This window comes from Puma concolor, chromosome A3, assembly GCF_028749965.1.
Source record: "Puma concolor isolate L17-30 chromosome A3, mPumCon1.1.hap2, whole genome shotgun sequence".
NCBI lineage: Eukaryota > Metazoa > Chordata > Mammalia > Carnivora > Felidae > Puma > Puma concolor.
Genome location: NC_141669.1, coordinates 139,313,424 through 139,332,704, shown reverse-complemented (window position 1 = coordinate 139,332,704; position 19,281 = coordinate 139,313,424). Strand labels below are relative to the sequence as shown.

The 19,281-nt window shown below is 59.9% G+C and overlaps 1 protein-coding gene across 2 annotated transcripts in view; it reads right to left on the bottom strand.

The window, feature by feature from the left end:
• Positions 1–19,281, bottom strand: part of CDH4 (cadherin 4) — a 540,926-nt gene that overhangs the window by 152,545 nt on the left and 369,100 nt on the right. The window lies entirely within an intron of this gene.

Sequence of the window (19,281 nt, the reverse complement as noted above, 5' to 3'; positions counted from 1 at the left end):
ACCGACACCACGGTAGGTAAATTATGAGGCGCCAGCAGCCAGTGCCGCGTTCTGCTGATAGAAACGATGGATAAAGTTACGTAGTATTTATAAAAATGTGGGTCTCTCAGCAGTTACGGCCGGAGAAATGCTTTTTAAAGCAATTTCACTGTCACCGCTTACGTGATTTAATTACTATTTATTCCAGAAACTAAAAAACGCATCTCACGGTTACAGTGGATAACGCGTTTCTCCCGCGTTCACCTCGTATTGTCGCTTTGCCTTGAAAGCATAAATAACGCACTCGCTCCGTCATCTCACGTGCTTCACCTGAGACGTCCCCCCAGTCACCACACCTCCCACTGTGGGGTGCGAATAAAAATGTTTTCAAACGGGACGAAGCCAGGCGTTTGCACCCGGTCTGGCCCGAGGGCGGGAGGGTGTGCTTGGGCTCCGGGGGTGGGGGGGGGCACAGAAGGCGAGGGCGCCGGGGGCTTGGGTGGCTCGTGGCTCCCCAGAAGCATGTCCCCCAACGGGGGGATAACGGAATTTCATTCCAAATGACAAGAAAATTCCAGACTGCTCTTACGGTACCATTCGCAAGCAAATTAAAGTCAGTCGCAAACTCAGCTGGATCAATCATTCCTGACACCCAATTGTCACTGACAAGGGTACAAATGACAGCCCTAGGAATGTTGGGAGATTAGCACAAAATACGTAAATAAGCCCCTTTGTTCTCTGAAAGCACATTTGCAGCAACGCTAACGGAACTGGACAGCGACGGAGGGTCGGCATTTCTTCAAGACCGAAGGGCGATGCTGTGGCATCCAAACACCGTCAGAGAGTGTGGGTGAACTCAAGGGAGAGGTGGTGTGGCCCCAACGGGAAACGCAGAGTGCTGTCCCCAGGGGCCCTTCGGATGGCGCGTGTCCCCAGGGGACGGGGGATCCTCTGGGACACCACAGGTGGCGCCACGCAAGGCCCTGTGACGTGCAGCTTGCCAGCAAGCAAGCCCGTGGGGTAAACGGAGGGCTGCCCCACACGGGCGGCCACGCAACGCTCGTGGGTGTTAAAAGTGGATGTGTTTCCGGTCTGTCTGACAGGGCCCCGGCCAGTCCCCACAGAGCAGTGCTGTGGGTCCTGGGGAGGCCGTGCCTTTCCCTGGGCACCCTTCTGGGCACACGGAGAAGCCTGGCTATAGCCATTCGTCACCTGGCCTGCCCTCTGGGAGGGGTCGCCCCCTCGACCACGGTGCTTACGTGGGAAGGGGCACAGCCTGGAACCCCTGGACACCGGCACACAGGGCCGGGAGCCGCAGGGGGTTCGGTCTCCAGACGTCAGGGCTCTGGAGAGGCAGCTCCACATGGCCCGGAGCATCTCTCCTGTCGACCCTCGGGTCAGGGTGCTGCCTGGCGCCTCGTGCCCGTGAGCTCCTGCGCAGGCCAGGCCAGCATTGGGGTCTGAGAATGGCCTCCACCCTGGCTGGGTTTCCAGGCTGGCTCGGGACAGACACCCAAGCTGCAGGTTTCTGGCGGGGTCCTCCCACACCCGCCCACCCCGAAGGCGCCGGACCCCAGGGCCGGGCCAGCCCTCGCCCCCTGCCCCTTGCAGTGCACCACCCCGTTCTGCCTGGGAGAAGCCTTGTGCTTCTTGCCCGTGTCCACCTGGACGGCCACGCATGTGAGGGCAGGGCCGCTGTCCTGGCTTCCCACTGTGTCCCTGGGGCTGAGGACAGTGCGGGCACAGAGTCGCTATGACAGGAGGCGAGGCCTCCCCACAACGCTCCCCCCCCTGCCCCGGGCAGCGAGGGGAACAGCCAGGGTCAGTCCAGAAAAAATTTAAAGTCCCAGGAGATTCTGTCAGAAACGTTTCCCTCGATGTTGATACAACCAACAAACGCAGAGAAACTCCTGCTCGGAGTAGATTCGGGGTGCACATCCATCCTGCTTCAGGCCGGGGCTTTCTGGGAAGGGCCCCCTCAGCTGGACGCCGGGTGGTCTGCTGGACACGGCCGCTCCCGCTCCAGAGGAAGGCACAGCTGGCAGGCGGCATCGTCCCCATTCTGCAGATGGGGACACTGAGGCCCGGAGACGCTTCGCACCTTCTTGAAGCGGCAGGAGGGGGAGATGGGCTCTGCGGGCTCCCGGACGCCGCCCCAGGGAGGCCCTCCTAGTCCGGCTCTGTGTGTATCTCGAGCACCAACTGTGCTGCTGGGGTGGTACCTGCACCTGGTCGCTGGGGCTGCGGCCCCCCCAGGCCCCCGGGAGGCCTGAGATCTGCAGGTGGGAAGGGGGTCTACAGCACTAGCCCCTGTGGGACGGGCGGCCCAGCACTACCTGCGAGGGGAAAGTCGCCCCTGGGGAAAGGGCGCGTTCCCCCCTCCCCCGGAGTCCCCGGGACCCCTGGAGGAGGCCTGCTCTGGAGCTGCATCCTCCTGTCCTGGGCGGCGACGCAGGATCGTCCTCCTCCAGCCCCGACCTGCTGCGCGCGTCTCTCTAGGGCTTGCTAATTACTTCCATTAGTTTTAAACAAACCTGACAAGAGACAGGAGTCCTGAGAGACATGAAAACCGATAATCTAAGTACAGACAGCCACGGCCCCACGGCCGGCTCCCGTGGTGGCAGCCTGGCCTGCACAGCCAGCATGGCGGGGGAGGCCGGGGAGTGGGCCCTGGGGGCAGGACTCGGGGGGGCTGCCTGCCCCAGGATCTTCCCCGGCGAGCGCCTGGCTGACCCTGTGCCACCAGAGATCACCAGTGCCACGTGTGCTGCGGGGAGGCTGTGTGCCATGGCCACGTCCACGCCTGTCCGGGCCCCTCTGGGGTAGGGCCCGAACCCAGGTCTGCGCTTGACAAGCAGCGGCCTCTCTGAGCATCTGGCTCGGTCCCCGCTGTGGCCGGGATGCGCCTCACCAGGCACAGGACAGACCGGTAAACGCCCGCTTGTCTTACGCGGTGGTCCAGGGGAGCAAAGGCTCTCAGCCAAGGACACGCAGGGTCGCCCATCCCATAAACATCCGTGGCCTCCTGGTGCCTGGCACTGGGGCTACCTGGGCACAACAGAGCGGAGGCTCGTGCGCGGGTGGCCAGAAAATGACAGTTTGGCTGGTTGAGGCACACAGGCTGCTGTGCAGGCCAGTAAGGGGGCTCCAGACCAGGCTGGGGGTCCCCAGGGTGCCGATGGGAGCCCAGCAGGATGGGTGGGCTCAGCCAGCAGTTGGGATTCTGACCCCGCGGATCTGCGTCCACACCCGGGGCCCCGCTGCCCCTCCCCAGCCGGAGGTGTGGACGCAGCAGCTCTTGGCGTCTGGCTGTGGAGGCAGGCGGGGCCTGGACAGGACGCATCTGATCTTCAAGCCCATGTTCTGTCCCGAGAAGAGGCCCAGGGAAGAGCGTGAGCTGCTGCGTTCACCGCCCGCCATCGTCCCCCCTGCTCCTGACGTGAGTGTCAACACTTAGCCGGTGGCAGCTGCGTCTGACCCCTGGCTGGACACTGGGGGCGGGCTCAGCACCAGAAAACGCACCGATTTCAGGATTTCATTGCTGTGGCCGCCTCCCTGCTCCCCTCCCCTCGCCAGGAGGTTGGCAGCGCAGAGCGGAGTCTGATCGGCATTCTGGGCTCGTGGTCCCCCCGCTGGGACGCTGCCGGTCCACACAAAGGGCAGGGATGCACCTGCCTGGCCATCTGTCACGGACGCAGGTTCCCGTGTGCCGTGTAAGTGTCAGTATCTGCCGTCCTGGTGTTCTGGCTGACACCCCCTCGGAGGGCCTGTTTGAGTGGTTGGTGGAGATTCCGTGGGCCCCCTGCCTGCCCTACCCTCCCAGGACCCGCGTGGAGTCTATGGGAAGGCGCTGCCCCACGCTAAACGTGGCTCTGCGCACGCGGAGCTCACGAGAGTAACCCCACTCACTCATTCTAGTACCAGAAACAATTCACTTACAGATACAACAGGCACCAAAGCCAAACACAGTCGCTGCCAGGTAGAGGTTAGGGTGTGGGGTGGGTCAGAAACGAACCGAGTCATTACATCAGAAAGTTAACACTCCCAAGGGAAGCATGCCGGTGGCGAAGGAGAGCCTGACCCAGACTTGGTGGGGCAGGGAATGCTTCCCCTACGATTTGAGGGATGAGACAGCTCCTGTGAGGCTTGGGCAGGCCACACCGGCAATATGTGCAAAGATCCTGTGGCAGAGGCAGCGCGGGGTCTCGAGGACCCCAGAACTAGCATGACTGTAGCAGGGGCTGTTGCAGGGTGACCGGAATGAAAACAAGCGGGCAGAGACCAGCACAGGCTGAGGGAGGTGCTTGCAAAGGATGCCCAAAGCCTCTCAGAGTCGGCTGAACTAGGACACCCCTCCTCCATAATCCACGCAGGATCAGTAGAGCTCTGCCCCAGGAAGGAAGGCTGCCACTCAGCAGCCTCTGGAGCTGAGGGAGTGTCCTGAGTGGACGAGACACCCCTTTTGGGGGCCAATGTGAAGAGAGGGTCACAGTGTTTTCTGGCCATAAAAACGGCCCAGTGAACTGAGCTAGGCATCCGCCACTGTGACTTCAGAAGCATGTCCTCAAAATTTAGCCACAGAGTGGATCACAGGACCCCGAGCAGAAGGCCCCAGCACCCACTGCAGACACGTCTGCTTGGGACAAGAATGCCAAGAGCCAGGAACAGAAGGAGCGAAGGAAGAGGGAAAGAGCAAGGACTGTGGGCGAGGGTCCCTCCAGAGGGGACACACGAACCGGGGACACCGTGCAGGGAGGCGCCACAGGGGTGGGAAATGAGGTCGTCCCCACGGGACCTTAGGACCCACCCCACCCTGGTCCTGGGGCCCCCGAGGGGGCCTCTCATGGGTCATCCAACCAGCTTAAATAGCCTGCTGAATACGAGGCCACCTGGGGACCGTGACCACTGGCCTTGCCCGCGGAGGGCTGCCCGCAGAGCCAGAAGGCAGACTGGTGGCGCCCGGGGCTGGGGGAGGAGGGCAGGAGTGGCCGCTAACGGGTGCAGGGTCTCTTTTGGGGCGGTAAAAAGCGTTGGAACTACTTAGAGGTGACGGCCACTCATCACCGTGACCATCCTGAGCGTCACTGTTCACTGTGAAATGGTGAGATGTATGGTCTATGAGTTCTGTGTCAATGAAAACCAGCTCCTGGGGCTCCCTGAGTCCCCAGGTCCTGTCTGTGGGACTGCCATGGAGAAAGACCTCCCTTGACGGGCCCGTCCTTCTCCCACAGAGGCCTGAGGACCAGCCCGAGGCATGTGGCCCTCGCCCACAGCCCTCCCCCTTCCTGGCCCCAGCTCTCACCTTCTCGGCCCCAGGCACAGACCAGGGTGCTCATGGGGGTGCCGGGGGCAGGAGTGCTGACCTCGTGGAGAACGGTGCATGGTGTCACAACTGCACACAAAGTGCAGACACCCGGGTCCCAAGTGAGGGGCAGGGAGGGCACTCGGGGGTTCAGGGACGCTTCCCGAAGGAGGCCACGTCTGAGCTCGAACTCCAGAAGCTCACTGGCATCGCTGCCTAAACAGACAGGAGTGAGCCACGTCTGTCCGCGTGTGGGATGTCTGCACAACGCTGGGAGAGCTCAGGGCTCCAGGTGCTTCTAGAATTTCCTGGGACTGTCACCGACCCACAGAATGTCCGCACCACAAAAACGAACTACTCCGGGCCCTCACCGTAATGCGAAGCGGCTTCGACGTGCCGGAAGACGGTTAATTATGTTTTAGAACGCATTCGTTTATTCGAGTGACCCCGCGAGCCCTACTGACCCCCTTACAAGATGCCCTTGTTCTGCACACGGGCCCCGGGCGCTTTTAGTGCTCCGTTAATCGACGCCCCGACACTCGGTGTGCCGCCTCTCTCACTTCTCCAGGATGGTGCAAAAACCTGAACGGCTCATCCCTCCCCGGCCCCGGCCCCGCTGGCTCACAGCAGACGTGTGCGGCCACGCTCGCCCGGCTGATGCAGAAAACGCGCCGGTGAAAGGAAGCCCGTCACCCCTCCTCGAGAGGCTCCACGTTTAACCCTTTACCCTCATCCCTTTTAATTGCTCCTCCGTGGGAAGAGGGGGGCACGCCGGGAACCGCGGGCGAGGGGCGCGCGGTTCTGCCTCGTCTACGGCAGCGCCCGCCTGACATTTACGGAGAGGCCGTGGGCTGTGCCTCCACTGGAGAACTGCGTTGTGCTGATGAGACGGGGCCCTTTTGATCCTTCTCCTTGTTAGGTGAGCCGAGAGAGATCAAATGAGCCAGAGGCGAGCTCGTAGCTGGGACAGTGCTGAGGATAACTTCACCCGATAGAGTCGGCCTGCCTGCCTCCCTCCCTTCTCTCCTCCCCTCTGCCTACCCACCCACCCCCCCACCCAGGGACCCCTGCCTCAGGGACGTGAGCTGAGGCTGCAGCTAAGGGCTCAGCGAGGACGGCCAAGCAGTCACCCCCAGCCCCACTCGGGGCTCAGCTCCCACCACTTCCTCCAGGTGAAAGCCCTGCCCCACAGGTACGGCACAGAGGTCAGCCGGCTGCTGGCCGAACGCTCCAAGCACTGGGCCTTGGCACACAGGCTCCCCTGGCCCGGAACACCCTTCACCGCCACGTGAGCCTCCTCCAGGGAGTCTTCCCGGATTCATCTCAGCTGCTGACCCCTCTCTCTCAGAGCTTCATGCTCTCCAGTGGCTTCCCAGGGACAGAGGCCGTGCGACGTGCACCTGTCTGCCCCCACGGACGTCTTTAGAGTTGCTGGGGCACAGGGATAGTAAAAAGCAGAGGGATGTTTGGCGGGTTTTGTTAATGTGGGTCATGCATGTTGGCGGTGCCCGAGCGGGACCCCCACTAAGAAGGGGCTGCCTCACAGGCCTCACATCTGCCGCTGCCCCTGCGGCCTCCGAACGCACGGGGGCCTCACTGAAACCTCAGGCAACCGGGACCCTTGCACGTCCTTCCGGGCTGTTTTCTGACCCGTGTTTTTAAACACAGACACGATGCTGCACATGCCCCTTCCTCCGTGGGGCCTTCCGCTGGACACGGGCCCACGACCACGGTGCACAGCAGAAGCGGGGTTCCTGTTTGTGGGGTGCAGGAGGCCGGGTTGTGGAACCTGTGTGTCCACCACTTGCAGTCCGGGAAGCCTGTGCCCCACCGGACTGATGCCCGGGAGCAATCGGCCTGCACGTGGCCACCCGCAGATGTGCCGGAACCTGGCGAGGGTGCCTCGGGGCCAGGACGGAGTCCGGGGACTCGCGGCTGGTCGTCTTGTCCTCTGCCACCGTCTTGCCCCGTCCAGATTCCCGAAGCAGCCATGTGTTCACGGAAATTGGAAAAGTGTCATTTGCAGCAAAGTGCGTATGAACCTGCTGACCTTCTGCACAGCGGGTGCCCCGTGCCAAGCCCTGAACTGTGCGAGGGAGGAAGTGGGGAGACAGGCAGGCCCCCCGTGCAGATGGCTAGCGCACGTCACCCTGGACACGTGAGCTAGGCGTTCATGGGCTAGGTCGTGCCCCTCTCACTGCAGATGTCCTAGTGCCGGGAGTCCCCTGCTGCCCTCCACAATGCCACCTGCGACCTCACGAGCACCAGGAGAACCCACACCTCGGAGGACACGTCCATGAGATGAGCACTGTTGGAATTTCGACGGGGCCTTTTGAACTTTAAATTGATGTGAGGGGCGCCTGGGTGGCTCAGTCGGTTGAGCGTCCGACTTCGGCTCAGGTCATGATCTCACGATTCGTGAGTTCGAGCCCCGCGTCGGGCTCTGTGCCGACCGCTCGGAGCCTGGACCCTGCTTCGGATTCTGTGCCTCCCTCTCTCTGCTCCTCCCCCGCTCACACTTTGTCTCTCTCTCTCTCTGTCTCTCGCTCATTCTCTCTCTCTCTCAAATACAAACAGAAACGTTATTTAAAAACAAAAACTTTGAATTCACGTGCATTCAAACCAAGTGCGACCCTTCCTCCCTGGCCCTTGGCCGTCACAGCTGCAGGCCCCCAGCTGGGTGACGCTCGACCCCTGCACCTGCCGCCCCACATGGGCCGCCCGCCCTCCGCTCCATTTGTAGGGTTCCGACGAGAGCCGGAGCCTCCGCCTGCTCAGAAGACCCTAACCCTCCGCCGCAGACACGGGCCCCGCAGACACGGGCCCCTCCGCCCTCCCGTCCCGTCTCCAAACCAGCAGCTGACAACGCAAAGCCGAGCTGATTCATTCTAAACTGGCTCAGCGCGTTATTCATGTCTGAGCGTGAAAAATAACAGCCAAGCTTCGTCCGGGCACAGAATGTGTACAAGCCTCTGCCTCCAGCTTCGTAGGGGCAAGTGGGGTGCGTGCTCTCAGGGGTCCTGTGTGGGGCAAGCGTCTCCACCATCGGCCACCCGAGCTGCCCCACCTGTCCCGCTCCGTGCCATCCAGGGCTCGGCCACCCCCGGGCGTGTTTCTCCCCACAACACATACCACGTGTCTCCACGCCGTACGCGGGGATGCTCCCTCCCGCCCGGCCTTGGCCACGCTCCAAGTCCCCCCCCCTCCCCTGCAGCTTGTGGGGGGCTGTCCTTTGTGTCCCCACAGCTGGCCACCCTGCTTGCTTCGTCTGGCTCCGGCCACGGCCGCCAGCCTGCGAGCTCGGGCTGTCGGGCACAGGGCCTGCACTCCTCACGGCGACCTCCAGGGCCGTGGCGCCCAGCAGGTGCTTGAGAGATGCTGGGGGATAAATGCACAAATCCCATTTCCAGGAGCTTCAGAAATGAATATCCAATGAACTAAGGAGCCAGGGGGAGACACATCACAAAGTGCAGGAAGCCAGTCTGAACAGGCACCGCGCCGTGTGACTAGGGTTCCACGGCGTTCTGGAAGGGGCAAAATAAGGAGACTGTAAACAGATCAGCGGTGGCCACGGCGGTGCGGACGGCGGATTCGTGGCACTATGCACTCGTCCAAACCCACGGCAAGCACAACTTCAACCACGGGCTTCAGTTAACAATAACCCATCAACACTGCCTCACGCCCACTGTAACGACACCCCCCACGAACGCGAGGTGTGAATCAGGGGGGACACTGTGCGGGGGTGGGGAGAGGGGTGGATGGGAACCCTCCGGGCTTTCTGCTCTGTTTTCCCGTAAATCTAAAACTGCTTAAAAAAACCTATTAAAAATGGATATTCACTATCCATTAGACATACCTTCTCCAGAGAAAACACGCCATCTCAGAAACGTTAAAAATCCCATTTGGAAGCAAAACACTGGAGCCTCTCATGCCGTTTCATTTATGGCTGGTAACATAAAACCTGCCTCTCCCGCTGGGTTTCCTCATAATGAATCGAACGCCATGCCCCAGCCATCACTGACTGTGTCTCTTCTAGGACATTCTTTCTGCCCGAGAAAAACCAGCCAAAGTGGCCACGCACGTGTGCCCTAGTCCGAGTGACCTGTGTCCTCCAGCATGCCCCCAGGCTCCATATTGCCCTCAAGGACTCTTGACGACCTTATTTCATATTTCTGGTGCCGCGTGGAAACTGGAGGCACTTTAGGGAGAGGCAGCAGGGTGTGCGTGCGGCCCTCGCGTGGGGACCCAGGGCGGGGGACCAGTCTCAGCACGGTCCTGAGCTCACGCACGGACAGCGAGTTCTCTAGGTCCAGGTACTAATTAACGGTCCTCTGTTCAAGAAAACAAAGGCGCAGGTGCGTTGGAGATGCCGAAATGGGGTGGCGGAGAAAGGTTCAAGGTCTCAGGGGGGTTATTTATGCCTCAGTGCTTTCCCGGGGAGCCGTCTGAGCTCCTCATTAGTACCTCGCACTGATGCCCCGTCAGAACGAGCATGGAGACGTCTCCAGCAAGTCGGCCCTCCCACCCTCGCAGGGGCCTGAGCTGAACGTGACGTCGGCCGGTCCCCCCACCCCCAGCCAAGCAGGGGACGCGACCGGGCCCCATTAAAACACGCCGCAAGGAGGCCCCCCGGAGGACATTGACCTTAATGGCTATGACCGCTGGTGGCGCCCAGCTAGGCAGGAGGGCTGGGGACAGGTGTTCTGTCCAGCGAGGCCCAGGACCATTGCATGGGCTCTGCCCAGGGTCACCGGAGGGAGGCAGGGGGGGCCGTTCGGTCCAAATCTCCACGTGCAGGGATGTGGGAGTCGTCCTAATGGCCCCAAGTGTTGGGGGTGAGCTCCAGGAAATGGGGGTGCATCAAGAACCTGGGAGGGGTGGCTGCCCCCGTCTGGACCTCTGCTTTCTTGTCCAAGGTTCTGGGAGCCCATGTGGAGAAACAGTGGTGATGTTTTGACCATTAAGAAAAGAAAAGTATGTTTTATTGAACATGTGAAAGCAACGTTTCATGAACTGTCACAAAGGAACATTTTGTGAATATTCATTCGTTCGTTCATTCACTCACTCAGGTCCCTGCCAGGCGCCAGGAGCACGTGACCTCGCCGAACCCTCACAAACCCGTAACGAGTGCTGGCATTTTCCGTTTCACAGGAGTGAAGCTCAGAAACACAGAGGTTCACTGGACCCCGAGGTCCACGGCCAGTGAGTGGCAGGGCCGGGGCTGAGGGGGGCCCCCGGCTTTGCTGCTCACCAGGAGCGCCCCTTCCCTGTCCTTCCAAACGTGATGGAGGTCATTACAACGTTAACGGCAGCTTCTGTGTACCAGAGTTCTTACCGCCTGCCAGGAGATGTGCCAAAGTCAACACCCAGACCACCCCCCTCACGCTGCAAGTGCTGAGGCAGGGACAGTGGTCACCCCAGTTTACAGACAAGTTCCCCAGGGAACAGACACCGGTCATGGCGTCTGCCTTCAGGAGGCGTCCGCTGGGCTGGGTGTCCCGGGACGCGGGGCACAGCTGCCACAGCCCAGGCGGGGCTCGCCGGACAGCTTGGCCCCACCGACGGGAGCCCGGCACCCGGGGCCCACGCAGGCCTGCGGCTGCGAGAGGGGCGGGTTTGGGGCACCCTGCACCCCCCCTCTGGGTTTACGAGCGCCCTTGTGCAGGGCCGGGGGCTGGGCTCTTGTCACACACTGAATGCCACATGCGTGAGGTGGTGAGGAAGACCTGGAGCTGACAGCCAGGGCTCAGGGGAGCCAGGCCCGGGGGTGCCTTTCACAGCCAGGAAACAGGACCGACTATCTTTAGAACCGCCAGCCTCCCTCTCATTAGCACCTTCACATCAGGACTGAGCTAATGAAATCACTCGCCACCGCTAAGGCCCAGGTAGAGAGATGGCCCTCTTTCCTGTCCCCAGAGGCCACCTCCCCCGCCCCGCCCCAAGTCCTCTGTGCAGAGGGGGGAGCCCGCCAGAAGGGGTGCAATTCCCGATGACCTCCAGACCCGCCTTATAATTAATTTTACTCCATTTCACCAAAAGGGCAGTTTGGGGCTCTGGGGTTTTTTTTTAATTTTAATTTTTAAAAAAATTTTTAATGTTTATTTATTTGTGTGTGTGTGAGAGAGAGAGAGAGAGAGAGAGAGCGAGTGCATGAGTGGGCGAGGGGCAGAGACAGAGAGAGACACAGAATCCGAAACAGGCTCCAGGCTCCGAGCTGTCAGCACAGAGCCCGACGCGGGGCTTGAACTCAAAAACGGCGAGATCAGGACCCGAACCGAAGCCGGACGCTCAACCGACTGAGCCACCCAGGCGCCCCTGGGGCTGTGTTTTAAAGGCATTCCTCTCTGGCTGACTCATCCATTCACAATTTAATTCCTTCTTCTCAAAACTCCCACGGAGCTGTTCCAGACACCTGAGGAGGATGTGGTATCTGAGGCCCCTGTGAGGTTTGGGGAGGTGGCCCCACTGACCATTCATGAGGGGCTGTGATCCAGGGGAAAGTCCGGCTCTGAGTGTGGGGCCGGCGTCCTGCCGGGAAGGCCTGCGGCCACCACGGCCCCCGTGGGCCATCTGTGGGACGGGTCCTACCGTCTGTCCACCCTGCCCGTCTGCGTGCTGAGTGGCCTGGCTGGCGTTCCCATGCTGCCTCCTTCCAGAGCCTCTGTTCTCCAAAGTGGGGAGACAGTAGGCAAGGCCACGTCTGATCTCATAGTGCCCCCGTTCTACTGGAGGGGACAGAAAACGGGATGTCATGGGGCAGCTTAGGGGGCGCTCAGAGCTATAGAGAAGAGTAAGACAGGGCACTGAGGGGCGGGGACAGTCAGGAAGGCCCTGGGCTTGGAGACCAGGAGCGGGGGGTGGGGGGGGCAGAGGAACACACACGCACAGGTGCACGTGCACACTTAGGGTTCACATGTGCATGCGTGTGCTCTCCCTGCAGAAAGGGCCCCTCCTGAGCTGGATGTCTGCACGGGACGGACGGGACAGAAGAGAACACGGGACTACTCCCCAACTCATCCACACCCCAGATGCGCCAAAGAGCATTCTCTCCTGGGTCTCTTCACCCCTCTTTTTTTTACATTTATTTATTTGAGAGCAAGAGAGAGCGCGAGCAGACTGGGCAGGGGCAGAGAGAGAGAGAGAGAGAGAGAATCCCAAGCAGGCTCTGGGTCCCCAGTGCACAGCCCGATGCTGGGCCTGAACCCACGAGCCATGAGATCATGACCTGAGTCGAAATCAAGAGTCGGACGCTTAACCGACTGAGCCACCCAGGCGCCCCTGGGCCCTTGTAAATTAAAAACGCACAAATAAACAAAACGTGCTTAACCCTCTGCCCTTGGCTGCAGACGTTCACACCAGGAGGAGAATTTAGAGGCACAAGGGAACCCTCCAGGTCCTGGCCCCACTGTGCACCGCACCAACCACACACAGCCCCCGTGGCGTGGGATAAGCCCACTTGTTCATCCTGTGATGTGTGGGACGCTGGACGTGTGCGTCAGGAAAGGCCACTGCGACTCAGAAACCAGGCTGTGAGGCTGCAGGGGGGCAAGGGCGTCCGGATTTCGCAGGGGTGCGCCCTCCCCCCACCGCCAAGAGCTGGAAGCCGGAGGACTTCTCCCAGTGGCTCTCAGCTCACAAATCCTGAAGCCTCGGGGTTCTGAGTGGGGCCCCGACCGAGTCTGGGCGGGCCACGAGGGTCTGGGCTTCTCCGGGTGCCGGCCGCCGCACTTGCCCGGCACCTCCTGAGGTTGGGCTCGTCGGGGCTGACTGTCACCATGGCCCTGAGCTTCACCGGCCTGCTCCCTCTATAAATACAGCTGGGCCGCTGGCCAACCATTTTCCTAAAGTAAATAAAAAGGAACTCAGGAAAGGCAAACACATTTCTTCCTTCTCTCAATCACGCAGACAGCCTAGACCTCCATCTCCATGTCTCATGTCATCAGACCTTTGTGTCCCAGGTGTATTCACACCATGTGGGCTTTGACGCGTGTGGGGACCCCCTTGGGACGAGCACACCTTGGGGTGGCTGCAGGCCAAGGGCGGAAACATCTGGTCTGTCCCCCGTGCCCATGCCTTCTGCGGGGCTGGGCAGGCCTTCAGAAAAGTGCAGACTTGCTCTCAGGAGTCTCAGGGTGCAGGGGAGGGAGCCAACCACCTCCCCTCAGGCCCACAAATACACTGAAAATGGTGGCCTGTTAGGGGTTCCGTGGTGCCAGGTACCAGGAGAGCCCCAGAAGGGGGCTGATGTCCTCATGGAGGGGGAGCCTGGACGGGAAAGCAAGAGCCAGTCCGACCCTGGGGCAGAGGGGGACAGCCCCGTAGAGGCCAAGGGTCCACCTTGCCCTGGGCCCATCTGGGGCCCCACCAGGCCCTGGGGGTGTCATGAAGGGGTTCTTCAGAAAAAATGGGGCTCCTTCCAGGATGGGCCTCTGACCACACCTGGGGCTCTGCGAGTGACTGGGACTTGGGGACATGTTTACCAGGCTCATGACCAGAACTGCTCAGTGGTAAGGGCTGAATTGCCCCCCAACACGGACTCATGGAAGCATCCTCTTTGTCAGTCAAGGATCACCCCAAAGAAGCAAAGAGGCTCATGTAGCTCGTGGTCCTGATCCAAATCCTGTTTCTAAAGGAAGCAAAGGAAACCACTGCACATTCTTTTTTTTGCCTTAAAAAAAAATATTTCTTTAAAGTAATCTCTACACCCAACGTGGGGCTGGAACTCAGGACCCCGAGATCAAGAGTCATATGCTCTACCGACTGAGCCAGCCGGGTGTCCGGCCACACGCTATGCGTCACATCATTGTCCAAGGCAGGTCTGAGGAACACGGGCCCACGGCTAGTGGGGGAGGGGCAGGGACATAGTTTTGCATCTGTGACAGTGGTCACTCTGTGTCCGTCTGGGACATTTCCAGTGCAGGTTAGAGCAGGCAAGGGTCTGGGAAGTCCTGAAAGGCCAGGAGATCTGCATCCTATGAGAGTTGGGGATTCAGGGTGCATCCGTCAGCAAGAGGCTCCGTTCAGCCGAAGTAACAAACATCTCCCAAATCACGTGACATGGGCCGTCTGGGAGGCCCCGGGCTGGGGAGTCCTCACTGGCTTTCAGGTCCCTCTCAGGAGGGACGAACCTTCTTCTGCTCCCATCGCCACAGCAAATCCTGCGGCCGACCCCCACGCCAAAGTCATGAGGGAGTGAGACCCTGCCATGTGTCCTGAGGACCGAAGAGCAATGCCATGTTGGTAATGTTTAATGTGGACACAGCAAGGTTGGCAACGGCTGCTCGTGTGACCGTCAGCTTTGACTGTGGTGCCTGCCACAGACACGGAGAGGCATGGCTACTCTTTGCAATAAAGAAAATGGCGCTCGGGAAGATTAACGCCCAAAGGAAGTCCTGCATCTAAAGAAACGATTTTAGTGGCTGCCTCCAGCTGCCTGCCACTCCATCCCAGCCGGGCGTCCGCGCCTGTGCGTGGCTCTCAAAGGCCCTCCAGGCTTCTCTGCCTTTCCAGTCCCTTCTCCCACGTTAGCTGCATGTTTCCCGAAGGGGGAGGTTCTGGCATTTCTCCTTTTCTATCCTCGAGCAGCAGTGACATTTGTGCAGCGGTGACCCACGCTGTCACACAGCCTGCTCCTCCGACAGGGGCCAGTCGGTAGCGATGGCCTTTAAGTCCCACTGCCTGGGGAGGGAGTCTTGCGCTGGGTGGGTCCCTGCCCATCTAAGCTCCACTTTGGTGACGTCCTGGCAGGAAAAACAGCCAGTTAACGAAGTCATTTTGGAGGTGATGGATCCTGGCCTCACACGGTCCTTGGCCCGATCCCCAGACCACATCTACGGTCCCTTACAGAGCAACACAGCAATGGCAGACCCTGTCCCTAAGGGAGCCCCGTGTGGAACGTCAGGCAAACGAAGAGTTTATCTCAAGGTAATTATCCCTTGTACAAGTTCGACACGAAATCTTGATAAAGGATTGTTGTGTAATATGGTGGTGAGGCAGCTCAACCAGCTGCATAAAAATTATATGACATTTTACTCCTGAGTGTAAATTAAAATTTGCAGAAAGGTCAATGAAGCAGGAGTGATATTTTTCAGATGATTTAGGCAACAAGAACAGAGGAGGCTGCAGGCGGAGGGGAACCCCACCCACCTGGCCAAGCCGACCGGGCCCAAACTCAGTCTGCGCCCAGCGGGCCTCGCTCCCTCTGGGCACACGCTCCAAGATGGCCAAAGAGGGTTCCCGGACTTTCCCTGGAAAGAAACGACAGCCTTTGGACCAGACTCTTCTGGCTGCTGAGAGAAGAGAGGTTTGTGCAGTCTGCCTCGCTGAGTCCCTACTATGTGATCAGCACCTACTACGTGCATCACAGTGCAAGAGCATGCAGCGTGCCGCCTTGCCAAGAGCTGAGGCCCGGGAGCCAGCAGGGCCAGCTGTGTGGCCTCGGAGAGCGTGCAGACGTCTCTGAGCATCGTATCTGACCCAGCGCCGGCACCCCAAAACCACGTGGCTTGAGCCCGGGGCCCACGGTCAGATTTCTGGATCCTCTGCCACGAAGAGGTTGCCAAGCTAATGGTTACCCTCTCGGAGCCAGCCCTGCCCGGCAGGACGTTTGCCATGATTAAATGAGATAAATCGGGAGAACAAGCCCAGCACAAAGCCCGGCAGGCAGCCGGCTGCCTAGCCTGGAGGCAGCGGAAGCAAGTGGGGGCGGGGATGTAGGGACTCACTGGGGGAGGGGGATGTGGGAGCACCTTCCAGCCCCCAGGGACCGCCCTGGCTCCCAGCCTCCTCCTCCTCCTCGGCGACACAGGGAAGTGAAAAGAAGACGCTGACTTTCACGATAACAAGACGCAAAGTGGCAACGTGGATGTTTAAACTGCAAGTAAGCAACGTCTTATCACCTTCCTTCCTTTTAACAAAGGCAAGGTGCTCCCCCACCAGACGTGTCTTTATCTCAAGAGTCAGGGCTGCAAAGTGTAACTTAATTTAAAAAACAATTATGAGCGAAACACAAGCTCCCAGGAATTATCCATTCTTCAGAAGGAAAGAACAAAGGCGTCCACAGAAAGCCACGAGCCCCTCTTGTCTTACAACATTAGTGCGGATGTTGACACGCACTTCAGGGACGAGAGAACCCCGACTCCCTGCACCTTCCCGTGGTTTCTCTTCTGGGGGACCGGAGAGGGCGGCTTCGTAGGTGTGCACGGTCTAAATACAGCTCTGTGCGGTTTGCATTCACAACGCTCAAGGCTTTGTGATTTAAAGCAGCAATTACATAGGGAAAGAAGATAAAGACTGGGAGAAATTATCTCTCTGCAAGGTTGGGAGGGAAGGAAGCGAAGGAAGGTTAATTCTTTGGTGAAATATTTCCAGTTTTTTCACGCAACCATTTTGCAATATCCCTAATGTTTTCGCACATTACATGCTCTTCCGGGGGAATAACAGCTTGTGTTTTTGAAAGCAGGGAATAAACACCTCACAGGCGTCCGTGGCTGAATCGGACCCCGGAAGATTCTGCAGCCAGACTGCCCACCTTGGAGATGCACTTGTACATCCAGCCACCAAACAGTGGGGCTGAGTCTTTCTCTGTGTTGGTAACGAACAAAAACTGCCAAAGCTTGAAAAAAAATCTCTGATTAGAGCCCACCGAAACTCACAATCACGTGCTGCTCTCAAATGCAAAGCCGTTGGCTGCAGGTAACGTCAGGGGGTTGGATACGATTTTGGTCACTCGCTCCTGCCAGTGCCCCCGTGAGCACCGACGCGGCGGGGAGAGTCCTCTCCGAACCAGGTTCCGAGGACTTAGAGCCACTCGTGACTGCCGAGTGCTGTGTTTCCGTGGCTCAGGGCAGCCAAGTCCCCGGGGCGGCTGTCACTTCACCTGCTGGCCAGCACCCTGGGCATGGAGGTGTGTGAACAAGCAGGAGACGGCGTCCGTCATGGCGAATCACAAAGTCTGAGAGTTAGCCGCTGTTAACTGAGAGTTAACTGTTAGTCTGAGAGTTAGCGTTCAGGGGACAACGGCCTCCAAGACCAGAGTGCGGGTCCGAGTGTGGGGGCAGCAGGCCGTGTGGACTGACGGGCTTCACCAGGACTGTCCGCTGACCCCGGCAGCGGAGGGCACGCTGCTTGGCATTGCCACCCTTTGCACGAATGTGAACGCTCTGCTGGGGTCCTCGCATCTGGCTGTGCCCAGGGCAGGCTGCCGTGAGCGGCTGGGGGTGGGGCGTCCCACACGGCAGAGCAGGATGGGGGGGGGGGTGAGTCAGCCGGGGCGCCGCCCCCAACACGGGGTCTGGGTGTGGCGGAGATGTGCCGCTTGCGACACTTGGTGTGACCCGAGTCCTGCCCTCCAACACCCAGAGGGGCCCCGTTTCACCGGCCCTGCCTTGTAGAAAAGAACAAGGACAAGACTGTGGCTTGGTCTTAGGGAAGGGGACACACGAGGGATCTGGGGAAGGTGCCCCTTCCCCCTGCGCCCCAGACAGGGCAGCAGGACCTAGTGATTCTGCTCAGGCAGCACCTTCTTCTCTGTGACAGGTCAGCGGCCCCAGCTCTGAGAACCCCGCGAACGTCCAGGGGCAGGGACATGGGCCGTTCTGTCAGGTTGAGCACATGGAAAGCATCAGTTTTGCGTGTGCATATTTTGTTTATTTGCCCAGATAGCGTAAAGATCGGGCGCTTCTGAAATGTCGGGGTGAGAAAGGCTGGCTCCGAGAAAACAACTCTGTTCAACCGACCCTGGCTGCATGGAAGCTTCTAGAGCCTTCTCTCAGCCTTCACTGCCCAGTCTCAAGTCCCAGGGCCGTCCCTGGTGAGTCAGGGACAGTTTTGCTATTTGTTCCCACTGGCTTGTTAACATGAATACATACAACTTCTGGGGCGCCCGGGTGGCTCAGGCGGTTGAGCATCTGACTCTTGATATCCGCTCAGGTCACGTTCTCACCTTTCACGAGATCGAGCCTCGCGTCAGGTTCTGTGCTGACAGTGTGGAGCCAGCTTGGAATTCTCTCTCTCTCCCTCTCTCTCTGCCCCTCCCATGCTTGTTGTCTCTCTCAAAATAAATGACATTAAACAAACCATGACTTCCTACCCATTCAAGAAGGAACTCTGGCCACAGCCAAGGGGCTCACTCTGTTGGCGGCCTGGGGACGGATGCCCCGGGCAGCTGGTGATGGGTCGTCCCTGGGAGTGGACGCTCCTGCAGAGCCAGGGATATGCCGGCAGGATTGTTTTCCCCATACACGGATGTGTGACACAGGCTTTAGGCTGGTGAGGAGGGCGGGTGGGGAGAAGGGCGTCAGGAGTAGGGGCTGGGGAGCTTGTACTGCACACGAGGCCAGATACCCTGCACACGACCCCGGCTGCCATCCTGCCCTGTCCGGGCTGCCCTGGATCACTGCTGCCCTAGCCCGGGCCCGTGTGTGCTCCCAAGCACCCTCTCCCAGCACCCACCGCACCTCTCACCACCAAGGCCGGGCAGACCCCCGCCGTCCCCCGCCCCCCGGGCTCCAGGCTGATCCTCACTCCCCAAGGTCCAGGGTCCTTCTCAAACCTCAAGGCTCCCTCCCCTGCCCCTTGCCCTGTAGGTCCCTCGCCCTGGGACCAAGGTCGTACAGGCCACTCGGTCTCATCATCGGCCTCGCCCAGCCTCCCAGCCTGCTGTGCACCAAAGCCCCCTCCACCTTGTGCCTGCACCCCTGCAGCACCTCCTTTCGGCCTGCAGTGTCAGCCCTGTCTGGGCTTCGCCCGCCCGCCCGCCCTCCTGTGCACACCCCTCACTGTGGGGCAGGTGTCTCTGTCGCTCATCTCGGTGTATAAGTATCCACCTTGAGCATCCAGGACGTTGGCACTGGCCGGTCCCCACGTGTCCAAGGCTGGCTGTCTCTTTCCCCGAAGGTGGGATGTCGCTTCTGCAGAGACGCCTCTCCTCATCCTCCCTGCCATACCTCGCTGCGTTTTCTGGCCCAGCACACACGGGCTTTACCCAGGGCTCCACAAAT